The sequence below is a fragment of the Alexandromys fortis genome, unplaced genomic scaffold (assembly GCF_014885135.2).
Source record: "Alexandromys fortis isolate MF-2015 unplaced genomic scaffold, M_Fortis_MF-2015_v1.1 scaffold_3, whole genome shotgun sequence".
NCBI lineage: Eukaryota > Metazoa > Chordata > Mammalia > Rodentia > Cricetidae > Alexandromys > Alexandromys fortis.
Genome location: NW_026067909.1, coordinates 5,978,629 through 5,995,410, shown reverse-complemented (window position 1 = coordinate 5,995,410; position 16,782 = coordinate 5,978,629). Strand labels below are relative to the sequence as shown.

Sequence of the window (16,782 nt, the reverse complement as noted above, 5' to 3'; positions counted from 1 at the left end):
CTGATGTTTTCCTTCATTGATTAAGCTTTCCTTTATTAAGCTGGATGCTTAGTTGGGTGGGGTCCTGCCCTGAGGTCACTGCTTCCTTTATTTCATTTAGCGCCAGGCTTTTCTTTAAAACATGTTACCTCCTTGAGTACAGGACTTAACTCCGCTCTGCTTCCGGGTGCTCCTTTTCTCTTCACACTGCTCATCTTGTGTTATTCCTTGTGCAGCTTGCGTCTTTTCTTTGTAGATCTGCATAAGAGTGATCTCTAATCACTGCATGATAGAGTCTATACCAGGCTGTCTTGAAATCTCCTTCACTAACTCCACTAATCCAAAAATTTTCAATTTAACCTTAGGCAAATTTCTAGGACAAGGGCAGTGTAACCAGAGACTGTGTGTTCATTTCTGGCTGCCCAGACCCAAATAATCACACAGAAATTATATTAATTACAACACTGTTTGGCCAATGGCTCAGGCATATTTCTAGCTAGCTCTTACATCTTAAATTAACACATTTCAATTAATTTTATGTATCACCACAAGGCTCTGGCCTACCAGTAATGTTCAGGTGTCTCTTTGACTCCGCCTACTCTCTATCTCTGTTCGGATTTTGCACCTGGCTTTATTCTGCCCTGCCATAGGCCAAAGCAGCTTCTTCATTAGCCAATAGTTCACAGCATACAGAGGGACGTCCCACATCAGGGCAGAAAGCAGCCATATTTGCCAAACTATTACAAGACTCGTCTCTAGACCACTTATTAATATTCTTCCCCTCTGAAACTTCTTGAACTGGGCCATCATAATTTACATCGCTCTGGGTATCACCGTTCTTCATGCTTCTACTACTGTGGCCCACTAAGTCCTACTTAAACCATTCAGCAGATTTCCTAATCCAAAGCCCTGAAGTCCACATTGTGTCCACAAACAGCATGGCCAGACCTGCCACAGCAAGTCTCTACTCTCTGGTACCAACTTCTGTCCTGGTAAGGGTTCTATTGCTGTGTAAAGACGCCATGACCAAGGCAACTGTGATGAAAGAAAACATTTAACTGGGAGGGTGCTTTTCAGTTTCAGAGGGTCAGTCCATTGTCATCGTGGTGGGGAGTATGGCAGTGCAATGGAGTACAGCTAGGAGTACATTCTGATCCACCGGGGAGGGAGAGGGAGAGGGAGGGAGAGGGAGAGGAAGAGGGAGGGGGTAGGGGAGGGGGAGAGGGAGAGGGAGAGAGAGAGCTCAAAACCCACGCCCAGTAACACATTTCCTCCAACAACAAGGCCACAGCTGCTACAACAAGACCATACCTCCTTTCCCTTACAATCCTTTCACATGGTTCTGCTCCCTGATGACTAAGCATTCAAATATATGAACCTAGGTAGGCCATTCTCATGCAAACCACCACAATACTCAGTGGGTTTCTATATGTTATGATGCATATGGTGCTTCGTGGGACACTATCATGTGCTCTTTGCGGTTTATTTTATAAGTGGGTGTATCTAAATGCTTCGCTTCCCCCCTTTACAGAATGAGGGTACCACCATGATTTGTTGTAGAGTTAAGTGGGTGAATAGGAGAGAAGCTCAGAGCAGTCTCTGGCTCAGACAAGGTGCCCAGGGATGCTTCGCTGCCAGTGCTGCTGCTGCTAGGAGACCTTAGATAGCTCCTTTCCTTGCTCTGGGCTCATTCTTCCCCAGGAAAGGAGAGGTTAAATTATTTTAAAAATTAAATCTACAGATGACTCCAGGCCGAGCACCAGTCTCAGGCGGCACTGGGAAAAGCTGCCCTGTTCAAAGAGGAATGCTCTTTGATCCAGCCACCTCCCACCTCTTGGAACTGCCCAAGCCCTGGGACCCAGCATGGGAAAATACAGGCCAATCACAGCCTAGCTGGAAGGCTTATCTGGAAAGTGGGAATGGCGTGCCTCCAACCCCATTTGCCACATGACAGCCAGCCACACACTGTGGTCTAAAGGAGAGACTTAGAGGTATGTGGGGAAAATCAGTTAAAACTGGCATATCCATTAGGAGTATTTAAACTGGAAACACGTTTCTGTGGACCATCTAGAGCTCCTCTCCTGTGATGCTAAATCAATAGCTCACATTTTAGTTGGATTCATTATTCTGGTCTTTGAAACCGCCTGGTTCCTAAATTCTTTCCTGTTTTGCTCTGAAGACTGCCCCCCGGGGCTCCTGTAGATGACTGTCTTAGATGCCAGGGCCCCAGACCCCAAACCCTTCTATAGCAGTGGATGACAGGTCAGAGGGCAAGGGACTATCAACTATCAACCAATGTTGCCCCCCCACCCCCACTCCAGTGCAGGCCCTGTCAGACCACAGGCTCCTTTGCTCTAATTCTTAGATGGCAGTCATCAAGTTTGAGAGACTCCAAGTGAACCTGCAAGGAAGAACAACTTGCTCCCAAGGAGGGGAATGGGGCCACTTAGCACCGACCAGCAGGTTTTCAGTGGCCTTCCAGACCCCTGGGAGACTAAGGGCCTGCAGAGGGACACAGAACAATGTCTGGACGAGGTAGGACACAATGGCTCTCCCCCACACTTGGTACCTCCTCCTCCCTAGCACATCTGCCCAGCCCCTTGGACTCAGGGTGGCTGGGGTCATGACCAGAACATGGGAGCTGCACACAGTTGAGGCCCACGAGGGTAAAGCCGAGGTTACCCACAGGATTTTTGCTTTTGAAGCAATGCTTCCACTCTCATCTAAGAACACACCACATAATAGGAAAAAACCTGAAATTGGGTATAAAATAAGAGCCTTCCAGTGAACCACTTATTTTGATAAGTATAAAATAATTACCTTCCAGGAAACAGCTCAGGCTTGTGGCTGGCTGTGTGGCTTCTGCAAGCCAACCCCCAAGCTGAGCTGTAGCCCAAGTGTGCTCTGGTCTGGTTTTAGAGATGTGGACAGGATCTTTCCCATGGGCACTTCTCACTATTACTGAATGGGGCATTATTTATTATTATTATTGCTCTTGCTGGCCCACAGAGGGAGAGGAGACGCTCTGGATGCTTGGTGCCCTGATGCTTGTGGCAGCTGGCTGACTGAGCAGAGGCACAAATGTTCCTGGACCAGAATCTTCTCCCTTAATACTTCAGGTCTATGATCACCGAGCATCACTGCCCTGGCTCTGAGCCCTCTGTCTTACCTGAAGGCCAAGAAGTCCCCCTGTCACAGTCTCCTCATTTTAGGAATTTTGATGACTGTGCCTAACTCTTCTGTGTTCCCAGCAACTGCTCTGGGTGACAGTCCCAATTTCAGGACGCCTGGTGGCTCATACCGGTCACATCAGAGAGCTGATGTGGTACTACCACCATCCTTATCATCAGCCCCACTTAACCCTATTGCTGAGGCTCAGTTCTTTCCTATCTGGAGCTGCTCTGGAAGCGTCCCTCACTGATGTCCTTGGCTAGTCTGTCCATCAGCTTGTGGGGTTCAGAGGTTCTCCAAAGGAGAACTTGGGGGTCCTACCTTTACTTTGGGCTAGCCGTGTTCCTAAATATGCCAGAAATGTGTTTTTCATCTCAGACTCCAGATCAAAGGTAAAAGCAGTGGAGAGAAAGCCCAGCTCCAGACAGAGTGTGTGCCGAGTGGCCTTAGGACACCAGACCTCTCGTCTCAGCCACGAGACTGTGTTCTCACTGCACTCTCCTAGCTGCTGGCGAGCCTTTCTCGGAGCCCAGTGTGAAGGAGACTGGCAGAAACAAGGCTGTGACCCCGCAAGTCTGATACCCACCCTAGCCCCACACCTTGGAACTCAAATTGTTTGGCACAGGGCATACTGTTAATTTCCCATGATGCATGATGCTCCCTTGGTTATTTTTCTGTTGCCGTGACAAAACACCACGATTAAGGCAACCTATAGAAAAAAGAGTTTATAGGGCTTACGGTTTCACAGGGTGAGTCCATGATCATTGTCGTGGGTAGTGTGGAACAGGCAGGTAGACACGGTGCTGGAGCAGTAGCTGAGAGCTCACATCTGATCCACAGGCAGGAAGTAGAGAGTAAGAGGACTAACGGGGAATAACATGGGCTTTTGAAACCTTAAAGCCCATCCCCAGAGGCACTCCTCTGACAAGACCATATTTAATACTTGGAGCATTCAAATCTATGAGTCTATGGAGGACATCTTCATTCCAAACACCACCACCCCCAGCCATCAGGACCCTCCATGCATGGTAATGCTGAGCCCATGCCACAGAGCTGGTGCCTTAACACTCTGCTGAAGGAGATGGTGCTTTGTCCCCCCATCGCCCAAAGGATTCTTATTGAGGTTCATCCCAGACACTTGCAGAACCATTGTACTGATGCATAGTCTAATAAAAGCTTGCCAAAACAAAAACAACAAAAACAAACAAACAGAAAACTGCCTGCGATGCCATCCAGAATGTGTACAGGTGGGTGGGTGGGCGCAGATGTTCATCTGTGTAGCTGCTGCTACGTGCAAGATAGAGATCTAGCCGTCAGATCACAGGCACTGAGTTTGTTCACCGAACTAGCTCATGTGGTCCTATCTTATGTGTGTGCGCGCGCGCGTGTGTGTGTGTGTGTGTTGAATACATACAGGTGCACAATCTGTAAATACCTGAGCAGAGACCAGAGGATGATGGTGGGTGTCCTGTTCTATCTATCACTCTCCATCTTATTCCCTTGGGAAAGCATCACTTACTGGAATGAGGCTCCTGATACCTGGTGGATCGCCTGCAGGGTTCATGCATGTTGTGACATACATCAGCTCTTTTTTTCCTTTCTGTAACTGAGTAGTTTGCTGTTAACTGGATCTAGCACATGGTTATTGTAGTCATGTCTGTGCAAATAGACACATTTCCCCCCCTGCATTCTCCAGTCTGAATTGTGGACTTGGTGGGATCATATGTTCCTGTGGTTTGGGGCACCTGCAGATGGAACCCCTGTTTCTCCAGGCCTCCTGGTAGCCCCTCTATGCACACCATTACCTTTGCCACACTGAGTTACCTCCCTTGTGTCATTCTGCCGGCTCAGTGGTCAGATAGCGTGGACAATCTGCCTGTCTGGCATTTCTGGAAAACTGGGAGGTGATGACTATCCTGCATCCTTCTCCATACAGCATAGCTGCCATACAACAGCTCTGAAGGGTCACCTCTGCCTATCACCATGGTAGTGATGCACCTGCTTGGCTTTGATGCATGCGGTTGTGGTTCTGACCTAAATTCTCCACTGGCGAGCGTTGGGTTGCTTCTGCTGTTTGCATGGGTTAAGTAGTGATAGAGTTTCCCAAACTGTGGCCAAGAATAACCCAGTTGTTCTTGCTCATTTCGCCAAGTGGAGTGGAAAGCAAAGGGGCTGAATGATGGCCGTGAATCCTTCTACCCAAGAGTGACAGGTGGCTCTCATAAGGGCTGGCAAAGACCAAAGTGACATTTCATGTCAAAGAGACATGCCATGGCAAAGGTCAAAGGGGCATGGCCACATCAAAGCCTGGAAAGTTGCTGGGCATCTTCTGGCCTCCCTGGATATCAGATGGGCCGTAATGACATTGCGACACCTGCTCGCTTGATGACTTTGTTTAGACAGGGCCAAACTACCTTTCATGCTGCAGTTAGCATTTTGGCCACCTCTGGTATAAAATTCCTAGAGAGGAGCCTCTGTGGTTTGTGTTGTGTGCTGCGTCTGCTCACTTTAGCAGCCAGCTCAGAGAATGGAGTCCTTCCAGTGATGCAGGCCCCTTTGATGCAGTCCCCTTCAGAAAGTAGACTTCAGGAGATGTGAGGCCTGTGGTGGTTTGAATAAGAATGGCCCCCATAGGCTCATATATTTAAATACTTAGGGAGTGGTACTATTTGGAAGGACTAGGAGGTGTGGTTTTGTTGGAGGAAGTGTGTCCCTGGGGGTGGACATTGAGGTTTCAAAAGCCCAAGCCAGGCCCAGAGGCTCTCCTCCTGCTGCCTGTGGAGGCAAATGTAGAGCTGTAGGCTACTTCTCCACACTGTGTTTGCCTGCATGCCATCAAGCTCCCCTCCATGGTGACAATGCGCTAAACCTCTGAAACTGTAAGCAAGCCCCAATTAAATGCTTCACCTTGTAAGAGTTGCTGTGGCCTTGGTGTCTCTTCACAGCAGAGCCCTCTTTGTTCCAGCTGTGATCAACACTTATGGCAGACTTGGTCTCCTGCAGCCTGCTGTCAGCTAGGATATCCAGGACCAAGGAGCTAGTCCTATGTGGAAGTGACAGGGCCACTCTCTGGTAGGCACCTTAAAGATCCCTTCCCTCTGTGGTTTGACTTCCCCTTCTTTCCTCTGCAGACCCCAAGACAGACACATTAGGGGGAGCTCTCAGTCTGTCCTAAGATTGTTGGAAAAGTAAATTCATTTTCTGGGCTTTGTGACAAAAGACAATGCATGGGAGGTTTTAATGTATTTTAACATGGTTGAGCCCCTTACCCAAGCTCCACAGAGGATGAGGATACCAAGTTCCATGTCCATGTGTTATTTCCTCTACAAGCATACCTATGGTTTTTAACTTACAGATTAGGCATAGCAAGAGATTAATAATAAGAAATGATGAAATAGAGCAATTATAAAAATACACTTTGGTAATTTTTTAAAAGATGGAAGCCATTATTACATAAAATAAAATCTTATGTCGCTGGAACAGTAGATCTAATAAACCTTGGCAGTTGCTAAGTGACTGATGGGCTGGTATTGCATACAGAGTGGATACTCAAGACAGGGAGATGATTTGTACCCCAAATCAGAGAGAGTGGGAAACCGAGGAGATTTCATCACACTGCTGATAATGGTGTGCAATTTAGAACTTAGAATGGTTTATTTCCATGATTTCCCACTTAATATCTTCAAATCAGGGTTGACCGCGTGTACGTGAAATCACATGTTAGGGAGTATCCCTAAATATAAAGTTGTTGCTCCCAGTTCTGCAAGCCAGAAGTCCAGACTCAAAGGGGAGGCTTTGTTCCCTATGTGGACTCTTATGTTTGAATCTTAGCTGGTTACTCTTCCAAGTTCTAGACTTTGCTGGAGTTACCCAGCATTCTTCGCTTGAACTCATCCTCCAGTCTTTCCCTCTGTCGTCATAAGACATTTTTCCTGTGTGTGTCTGTGTGTGTCGTGTTCTCTGAAAAGGAGAATCATTGGATCAGGGTGCGTTCCAACCTATGACAGTCAATCTAAGGTCAGTGACTAGATATTCTAAGTCCCTGTCTTCAATCAAGGTTACACTTAGAAGTGGGCAGGAGTTTGAAAGACACACTATCTAGTACAAGGAGAGGAACACAAATGTCCCCTCATCTACACAGCCAAGCTCTTTAGTTCCAGTCAGACCCCACCCTCAAACCCCTACCCCCCCCCCCACCGACTGCTACCCTGTGGAATGAAATCAGGAGTCTCCTGGAGAGTGGGGAGCTATTGTCCTAGACTAAGAATGAGAAGTCTCAGGAAGTGAACCTATGAACAGAAAGGTGCTTTCTCACAGTGCCCATGTGAGATCTTCCAGTCCCTACCATGTCATATACCCACACCCTGGCTCTCTCTCTGCCAGCCCCTCCTTGCCAGCGTGCTCTGGAGCCAGAAGGACTGCCACTTGGCTCTGCCCAGGATTCTCAATGGTCATGTTTGTCTCCCTATTCCAGGGATTTCCATGGCCCAGCACAGGGCCGGGGTCAGTAAGAGTCACTTCTACTTACCCCTGGGGTCTTGGTCAGGGTGCTCAGGCCAGAGTGCCACTGCCCAGCCTGAGTTCACGGCTGCCCACTTCCTGTCTACAAGCCTATTTATACTTCTCATCCTCTAAGGACCTTTCTTCAGCTAAAGTCCCATGATCACGTATAGTAATCCTAACTCACACATGTTAAACGTTAAATGAGTTTGCAAAGTTTTTTGGTTTTCAAAATGCCTAAACTCCGAGCCATGAACCCACTGACCTGCTTTAAAAAAAAAAAAACCTGCATGGATAGGCCAGGCATGGTGGCACATGCCTTTATCCCAGCACTTGGGAAGGAGGCAGAGGCAGGTGGATATCTATGATTTCGAGGCTAGTCTGTCTACATAACAAGTTCCAGGCCAACCAGGGATTCATAGTAAGACCCATCTCAAAAATAAAACAGAACACGTAGATATGAACTTCTGCTTGGCAAGGTGCGTGCTATGTATGCCCACTGAGGCAAGCATACAACCAGTCCTTCACAGGGATCTTTAAAAAAAAAGTTTTGAGGGCTCTAGAGAGATGGCTTGGTGGTTAAGAGCATTTGCCATGAAAGTAAGAGGATCTGAGTTTGAATCACCAGGACCCATTTTAAAGCCAGTTGTGATTTTGTGTGCCTGTAACCCTAACACTGGGGGACAGAGACAGGCAGATCCCACTAGCCAACCAATCCAGCTATAATGGAGAGATTCAGGGTCAGTGAGAGACTGTCTTAGTTAGAGTTTCTATTTTTGTGATGAAACACTATGACCAAAAAGTAAGTTGGGGAGGAAAGGGTTTGTTTGGTTTACACTTTAGCATTGCTGTTCATCACTGAAGAAAATCAGGTCAGGAACTCAATCAAAGAGGGCAGGAACCTGGAGGCAGGAGCTGATGAAGAGGCCATGGAGGGATGCTGCTTACTGATTTGCTTATCATGGCTTGTTCAGCCTGCTTTCTTCTAGAACCCAGGGCTAGCAGCCCCAGGGATGGTACCACCCATCATGGGCCCTCCCCCATTGATCACTGAATGAGAAAACGCCTTCCAGCTGGATCTCATCGAGGCTTTCCCTCAACTGGGGCTCCTTCCTCTGATGTTAACACACAAAACCTCTCGGTATAGAGACCCTGTTTCAAAAAATAGCATGGAGAATGATAGAGAATGACATCTAACATCCTCCTTTGACTTCTGGATAGATATGCACAGGTGTACACACAGGCGCGTGTGTGCGTGCGCGCGCGCACACACACACACAAACGATTTGGTCATGTTATCCAGTTGGCCAATGGAAGGTGGGCATTTCCATCTCCAGAGCCTCTGCAGGGCCCACATCTTTTCTACCCATCACGATTGTCTATTTGTTTCTTTTCCCCTGCAGGATTATTTATTTATTTATTGCTAGAAGTAAGAAGATTAATCACGTGTTTTATTAAGCTGTTTTAGTTTTCTTTGGTGAGAGATTCCCTCTTCTCCATTGGAATATTTAGAGGGTTTTTTTTTTTTTTACTACTTGATAGAGTTTGAAGGAAGAAGTCAACCCTTTGTCCTTCATCTTCATAGTAGATATTTTTCCCCTGTCGAGGCAAACTTTCTTCAGGTGTGAAGTTCTGGAAGTTTGCAGCATGAATCCTCATCTAGGGGACATTAGGGGACATAATGGGCATGAATGCCTTTTATTGTAGTTTTCAGACAATACAGATGTGCTCTTCGGATGGCCATTTTTTATATTGACCCTCTATAAAGTCCAGTGGCATAATACTAAATCATAAATAAGTGAAGACATTTTTACAGGAAACAAAGATATTGAAGTCTGCAGACATGGCTTTCCCCCCACATTTTTAAAATTATAAAGTGATAAACACACAAAGTAAAAATATTAAGGCAATGTAGACTGATATTAAATGAAAAAGGACCATTGCCCGTCCCGCGCCCAGCTCTCGGGAGAGACCATTTTAACGGTTTATATTTTCAGAACTTGTTGTAGCCACCGTATTTCTAAATAAAATGCTTTTACTGCTGCTTCAGGATTGACCAATTTTAGAAATCTTTACTCCACGTCCCAGGATGAAAGAGGAGTCAAGTCATTCCCACTTCCCCCATCATCCCTTTAATTGCGTTAGTTGTATTATTTTTAGCTCTTCCAGCTTTCTTTAATGGCTTGGAATCGGGTGCAGACACCTCCATTTCTGCTTGGCCAGCAGTGGATCAGGGGACAAAGCGAGGCCTGAGCTCAGAGAGCTGTAGCTCTTGGGTGGGCCAAGGCTGCAGTCTCTCCCTCCTCTCGGCCCAGGGCTCACTCATTCTAATGGTGGGCAGCTGCGACACGCAACACCCTGCATAGCACTAAACACACTGGGCTCACCGGGCTTACTCTCCTGTTTGGAGGAGACAAAAAGTGGACAAAAATCAGCAGGCGAAAGATGCAGCAGTGTTAGAACCTAAAGAAAAAAAAAAAACAAGAAGTGGGAGAAGAGAGGGGGGAGCTACAAAATATAAGGACCAGAGAAGGTGTGTCTTGCTCTCCCTTCTGAACCTGTCACTTCGTCACCCCTGAAATTGCCTGTAATTCCACAGCCGGCAAACTCTTATTATATGATATTATAAACTATTTACAACGGGGTTATATAGGCAAGCCCTCATTGTAGATTAAAAATATTACAAGTCAAACATGTATTTGCTTCTGTGTGTGTTTAACAGACTATATTGGTTATTTGTTTTGTTGCTGTGATGAAATATCGCAGCAAGAGCATCTTAAAGGAAGAGAGTGTTTATTCTGATCCCCAGTTCCAGGGTATACCATGGCAGGGAGGGCAAGGAGGCAAGAGGCATCTGGAGCCAGGACCCAAGCCCAGGAAATGACGTCACCATCCTTTAGGATGGGCCTTCTCACCTTAACCTGAGCACAGAAGTAAGTCGTAGATATGCCCAGAGGCTCGCCTCATCTAAGTAAGCCCTCACGGTGTACTCGAAGGCCGATTCCAGCTCCTGTGAGGTTGACACGAATTATCAGGAGTACCAAATATGCTAGCCAGGCCTAGCCTGAATTGACAGTACTCGCATTAGCCCACGGTTGGCAAAACCACATAACATAAAGACCATTTTACAAATAAAGTATCGAACATTTCATGTATTCATATGTGTTGGGGTATAAAAACACAAAACACAACACCAAAAACAAATTGTTGGCTTTTCCTTCCTTGGGAAAACACCAAATGGTGGGGGACACTGGTGGAGCGGAGGACTTGGGAGCTGTAGTGGCTTCCACAGAGGATATAGCAGCAGTCTCAAGGGTTGTAGTTGTGGGGGTGGTCTTGGCAGTGGCTAGGCTGTGGCTTGGGAAACTGAGGCTGTGGGGCTAGCAGGGGTAAAGCAGAGGACCAAGAATCCCTGTCACCGAGCTGAGCCACCTGGTCAAAGGCATGAAGATCAAGTCCCTGAGGAAACGTGTCTATTCTCCCTGCCCATCAAAGAATTTGAAATCACTGTCTTTCTCTTGGGAGCATCTTTTAAGGATGAGGTTCTAAAGATCATGCCAGTATAGGAGCAGACTCGGCCTGGCCAGCGATCTGGGTTTAAGGCTTTTGTTGCTACTGGGGACTACAGTGGTTACATTGGTCTTTGTGTTAAGTACTCTAAGGTGGTAGCCACTGCCATCTAATGGGACATCATCTTGGCCAAGCTGCCCATTGTCCTTGTGTGGGGAGGGTACTAAAAGAACAAGGTTGGGAAGCCTAACACTATCCCCTGCAAGGTGACTGCCCCAGTGGCTCTGTGCTTGTGAGCCTCTCCCTGGCCGCAGAGGAGTTGGAATCATTTTGTCCCTATGTGCAAGAAAGTATTGCTGCTACCCGGTACTGATGACTGAGTGCTCCACATCAGTCAGGGGCGGCACTGCCACCCTGGCCAACTTCACCAAGACTATCCTGATTCCATCTCCAAGAGCTACACCTACTTGATCCCCAACCTCTGGAAAGAGACCAAATTCTCCAAATCTCCCTATCTGCAATTCACTGACCATCTTATGAAAAAAAAAAAAACCACACCAGAGTCCCTGCACTGTGGATCCAGGCTCTAGCTGTAGCTACCATATAGGGTTTTTATACCAGAAAAATAAAATGACTTATGTTTGAGAAAAAAAAATCACTGGCAACACACTAAGCTGTAACACACTAGTGGCTTTCACGGTCAAATGGCTGGCTGGGCACTAGGCAGCTATCAGCCCCTGTCCAACATCACAGCAAAGTATCCACCTTCCATTTTAAATCCAGAAAGGTCAAAATTCAAAGTACAGTCTCTGCCAAAAGCTATAACAATGAGGAATCATAAGTCAAACTATCATAAATCATAAAGGACCATCTGCATTGTTCCTTTCCCTGTCCAGGAAGAGGGTGCAATCTTACACCATGAAGGCTGGCAACTGGCAGGGGATCATCCAGGAGTCCCCCTTCACATGGATTTTTTTTACACTCTTTCAGTTGCTCAAAATCACACTTAGATGTTTCACGTAAGTGCTGGGTACTCTTCTATAGCTCTTTGCTCCTCCTGACTTTATTAGTATACTTTGTTTTTTCACATTGATAGAAGGTATGAAGCCAGCTTCTTCACTCTGCTATTCTAAGTGCTGATGGGTACAGGTCACCCTCCAAGTCCTTCAAACTAGAATCCTTTTTCATACTGAGCTCATGATAACATGGCTGCTTTCTGGGCCTTGTGTCTCTTTTCCTCACCTTCCTGGATTTATTTGAGTATGTCCTCAAAAAAAAAAAAAAACTGGCAGAAAGCCAGGCGTGATGATGCGTGTGATGCACGCCTTTAATTTCAGTAGTTGGGAGGCAGAGTTCAAGGCTAGCCTTATCTCATAGGGAGCCCCACGCCCGCCAGGGCTACTTAGTGTGACCTTGTGTCAAAAAAACAAAACAAAACAAAAAAAAAAACAAAAAAAAAAACAAAGAAATAACAAGCAAGTGGCTAGAAAGACACAAAAGTAACTTTCATCCAGGGCTGGGGAGATGCTCAGCCAGTGAAGCTGGAGGGTGTGTTTGACCCCAGGCTCCGTGTACAAAGCCAGGCTTGGCCACTGAGCTCTGAACCCTAGCAGTGGGGAGATGCAAACAGGAGGATCCCTGGGACCCACTGGTGAGCCCAGGTGCCAACGAGAGACTTATCTCAAACAGCAAGCTCCCAAGGAATGGCAGCAGAGATTGACCTCTGGCCTCCAGCACACATATGAACACATACACACAGAAACTTAGATTCCCCAAACCACAATCAATTCTTTGACTGGACATATGTTCTATAGCAGTGATCTGATTTGGGGTAGATTTTTTTCTTTCTTCTCTCTTTCTAGCATGTTTCCAGAAGTTTTGCCTAAAATATTGACATCTTAAAATTCCATCAGGCTGATGCCAGGAGAGTCTCATTTCAGAAGGGGGAATCAGAGTCTTGCAAAACCAATCAATTTGGGTGGGCCTGGCATCTAAGTAGAGTTATGTTATAACGGGGCCTATGCAGGACAAATATACGCATACGGGGTGAATGGCAATATGGCTGCCCCCAGGGCAAGTGAAGAGGGGTTACTAGTGTTTACGACAAGCAAAGTATACTCAGGTCCAAGCAACTTGACCATGGGGACCATGTCAATCTGAGTGACCTACCCTGCCACCTGGGGCCATGGTGACATCCGAGCCTGAGCTGCCGCAGAGGGCATGACTGTGTCCATGTTCCTGCTACAGCTGAGGTCTGTGATGATGTCCATGGCCCTTGTTACCCTAGGGGGTCGTAAGAGCGATGTATGCTGAGAGCCCTACTGAGCCAACCCCGTCCCTCACCGGCCCTGGGATAGCTGGCCTTGCCTCTCAGTGGACACTGCAGCAGGAGAGATGGCCCCACCCCTACCCGTGGGAGAGCTGCCCTTGCCCCCCACACAGACATGTGGGAGAGATGGTCCCTACCCTTCAACATGGGCATGGGAGAGCTGGCTCTACCCCTTGCCTGAGGGGGTGGTCCCAGAGGACTGACCAGCTCAGCTACCACCCAGACCCACATCCTAGGCCTTGGTGTGGCCCACCTTAATGTCTGTTTGATCTGTGACCTGCTGGAATGCATCAAGTGATTGGTCCTGTGGAATGATAATTGCAGGATCTCCATGACTCGGGACAAAAGCAGTATATCCGAGAGGAGTTTAGTGAGGGTCCGTAATGATGCTGTGCCAGAGGCCTTGAACCACACCAATGACTCATTGCCACGAACATTTTGTGGGTGAAGTTGATTGGACAACTGCCAATTGTATACTGCCAGACGCACCACAGCTCCCGAAGCCTCTAAGATGAGCGAAGAGGTGTTGGAAAGATAGAGGAGGGAGTGAGGCGTTTTTTGTTTTGTTTTAACTATTTTGGGGGGTGGCATGCTGCAGGGGCTAACAGAGGTGAGTGGGATTAGGGTGCATGATGTGAAATTCCCAAAGAATCAATGAGGAATTCTGTTAACAAAGAGAAAAGAAAACAAACTAAGCGCGACCCTGGGAGTGAGCGAGCCACCAAGCAGCATTATTGCTTCAGGGTCCTGCCCTGACTTCCCGCAATGATGAACTGTGACCTGGAAGTGTAAGCCAAAGAGACTCTTTGCTCCTCTAAGCTGATTTAGGCTAGGGTGTTTTACAGGGCAGCAAGGTGAAGCTAGAACAAGGGGGAAGCCGTGACTCAGACCCGACATGGCCCCTGTCACTGGCTAGTGCTGGGAGCTGAGTGGAGCAATCCTGGGACAGGTAGCAGTACCTCTCGTGGCAATGTGTCCCCGCCGGTTTCTGTGGACTCTCTTTACAGAGCAGACCCCGAGCATCACCACGTCTGACAACTTTTCCAAGCCTCTGGGCCTGAGCTCCTGAGGTCTCCTCTGAGACATGGAGACTGACAACACAGAGTGAGCTCCCGCTGGACAGGTTTGCAGGGGTGTCTGGTGGCCGTACATTTGTCCGCTGTCCTTTGCTTGAACCAGGGACAGACAGACAGAGCTCCTACCGCATGTGTTATTGTGGCTAGCTGCTTGGCACTTGCACTATCTCTGATGGGGCTTTTGGGTGACTCTTGGGGCTGCTAAGACCTCTATGTCCTTTCCCTTTGCCTTTTTTCCTGGCAGGACTCACTCTGGCGACTCTTCCCATTGCCTGGCTGGATTGTGGGTGTGGGTTGGATACCTTACCTCACAGCTTCCCAGCCCAGCCACAAGGCATCCAGGAAGAGATTCCTGGACACTTCTGCAAGAGGTTAAGCCCCAAGTGCTGTTTCTGCAGATAGCTGAACTGCCTGGCTCAGTCTCCTGCACAGGTGCCTGGAGGCTGTCCTCAACCTCGGAACCCAGCCTGGGTGAGAAAGCTCGAGCCAGGAGCTGGCAGTGCCAGCATCCCCAGCAGGACAGCCTCCACAGCTGGCCTCTGTCCTTGCCTTGGCATCTCCCGCACAGAAAGGATGAAGCTCTCAGACAGACTCAGCACTGCCATGGTCTCTGCCCAGATCCATGACTACCAGCTTGGGGTGAGAATTTTTTAGTACACACACACACACACACACACACACACACACACACACACACACACGAAGGAGCCACTAGTTCACTGGTTTGGTGCAAGGTGGGAACAGTTGGCCTTCTGCCCTTGATCCTCGATCCTTGCATGCTGGATTTGTCCTCTCTGGCCCAGGAGTTGGTTCATCTCGGGGAAGGCTGAGGACTTCTGAAATCTACCCAGCTCCATAGTATGACCTCAGGAGACCTGGCCCAGCATTCCCTGTGGACCAGTTCCCAGGCTCAGCTCTGACAGGGAGGTTTAGGTTTCCATTGTGATCCCAGGGGTGAAACAGTAACTCTGGATGTTCAGGGATGTCCCAGGGACTGAAAGGCCCGGAGCTACTGGCTACCTCAGCCTTCTCCACAAACAGCTGCTTCACTTCCTGTCATTGCTCCATGTTCGTTGGTGTTTCCGGTGAAATAATATAAAATTGACCTCTTTTACCACATGCCCAGGTAGCAGTTAGTTCATACAGCAGACGGACACCGGCACTGCCAGTTCCGGCGGTTTCCTCATTGCCAAGTTCAGCCCTTGCCTGCCTCTGCCATCCCCAACCCAGGTAGTCACCAACTGGCTCTCCATCTCTACAGACGCATCTGCTCTGGGCATCCAGGGACATGGGGTCGTATGGCACGGTGTGAAGCCTTCTGATGCTGGTCTCCCTCGCCTCTCACCTTGAGGACTCAGTTTAGGCGTCAGGTGCTCCCAGGAACATACTTTCTGCAGCCAGATCCTGTCCCAGGAGGAGGAGAGCTGGTCCTGTGCAAACGCTGAGACATGTGGATGGGGAACAGAGGAAGCTCCGAGGTCCTTGAGCGCAGAGACCAAGAAAGGTTGTAGCAAGGGCCAGAGGATGGCCGGGGAAGGGGGCTCCCCTCCACTGAAGATCAGTAGAGGCTGAGTGGGGCTTAGAGTTATAATTCCAGTTTTAGGATCCCAGTCCAGTGTCATGTCTTGTGACCCTGAGAGCGCTATCTGTCTTCATGAAGCCCCACTCTCTTCCTCTGTAACGGGATGACAGTGATGTCCACAGTGCAAGGTTCAGGAAGAAATGACACCTGTCATCAGCATCAACTGCCATTGGCACTTTTTGTATTTTTTCATCCATATATGTATATATGTGGTATGAACGTATATATGAATGCATGTGCTTATGTGTGTGTGCATGTGTGTATATGCAGGTGCACATGTATATGTGTGCATATGCATGTGGAGGCCTGAAGTTGACATGGGGTCTTTCTCAATTACTTTCCTCTTTATTGGGGGTAGGATTTCTCCCTGAATCTGGAGATTGCCAAAACTGGCTGGCTTAGCTACCCATATTGCCCCCAGGATCCATGGTCTCTGCCTCCTAAGTGCTGGGATTACAGGTACTGCCTGGCTGTGTTTGCTGCTGATGCTGATCTGGACTCAGGTACTCACCCTTGTATGACAAATGCTTTATCCACTGAGCCGTGTCCCCAGACTGTTGTCTCTTTCTTGTCCTTGCAGGCTCATATACAGCCATGAGAAGTAATACAGAGCCCTCACAGGCTCTTCAACCAGC

At 48.1% G+C, this 16,782-nt stretch overlaps 1 pseudogene; it reads right to left on the bottom strand.

Moving 5' to 3' along the window:
- The window catches only part of LOC126498559 (nucleolin-like), a 42,179-nt pseudogene extending 27,009 nt beyond the window's left edge, over positions 1-15,170 (bottom strand).
- Positions 15,171-16,782: the final 1,612 nt, after the last annotated feature.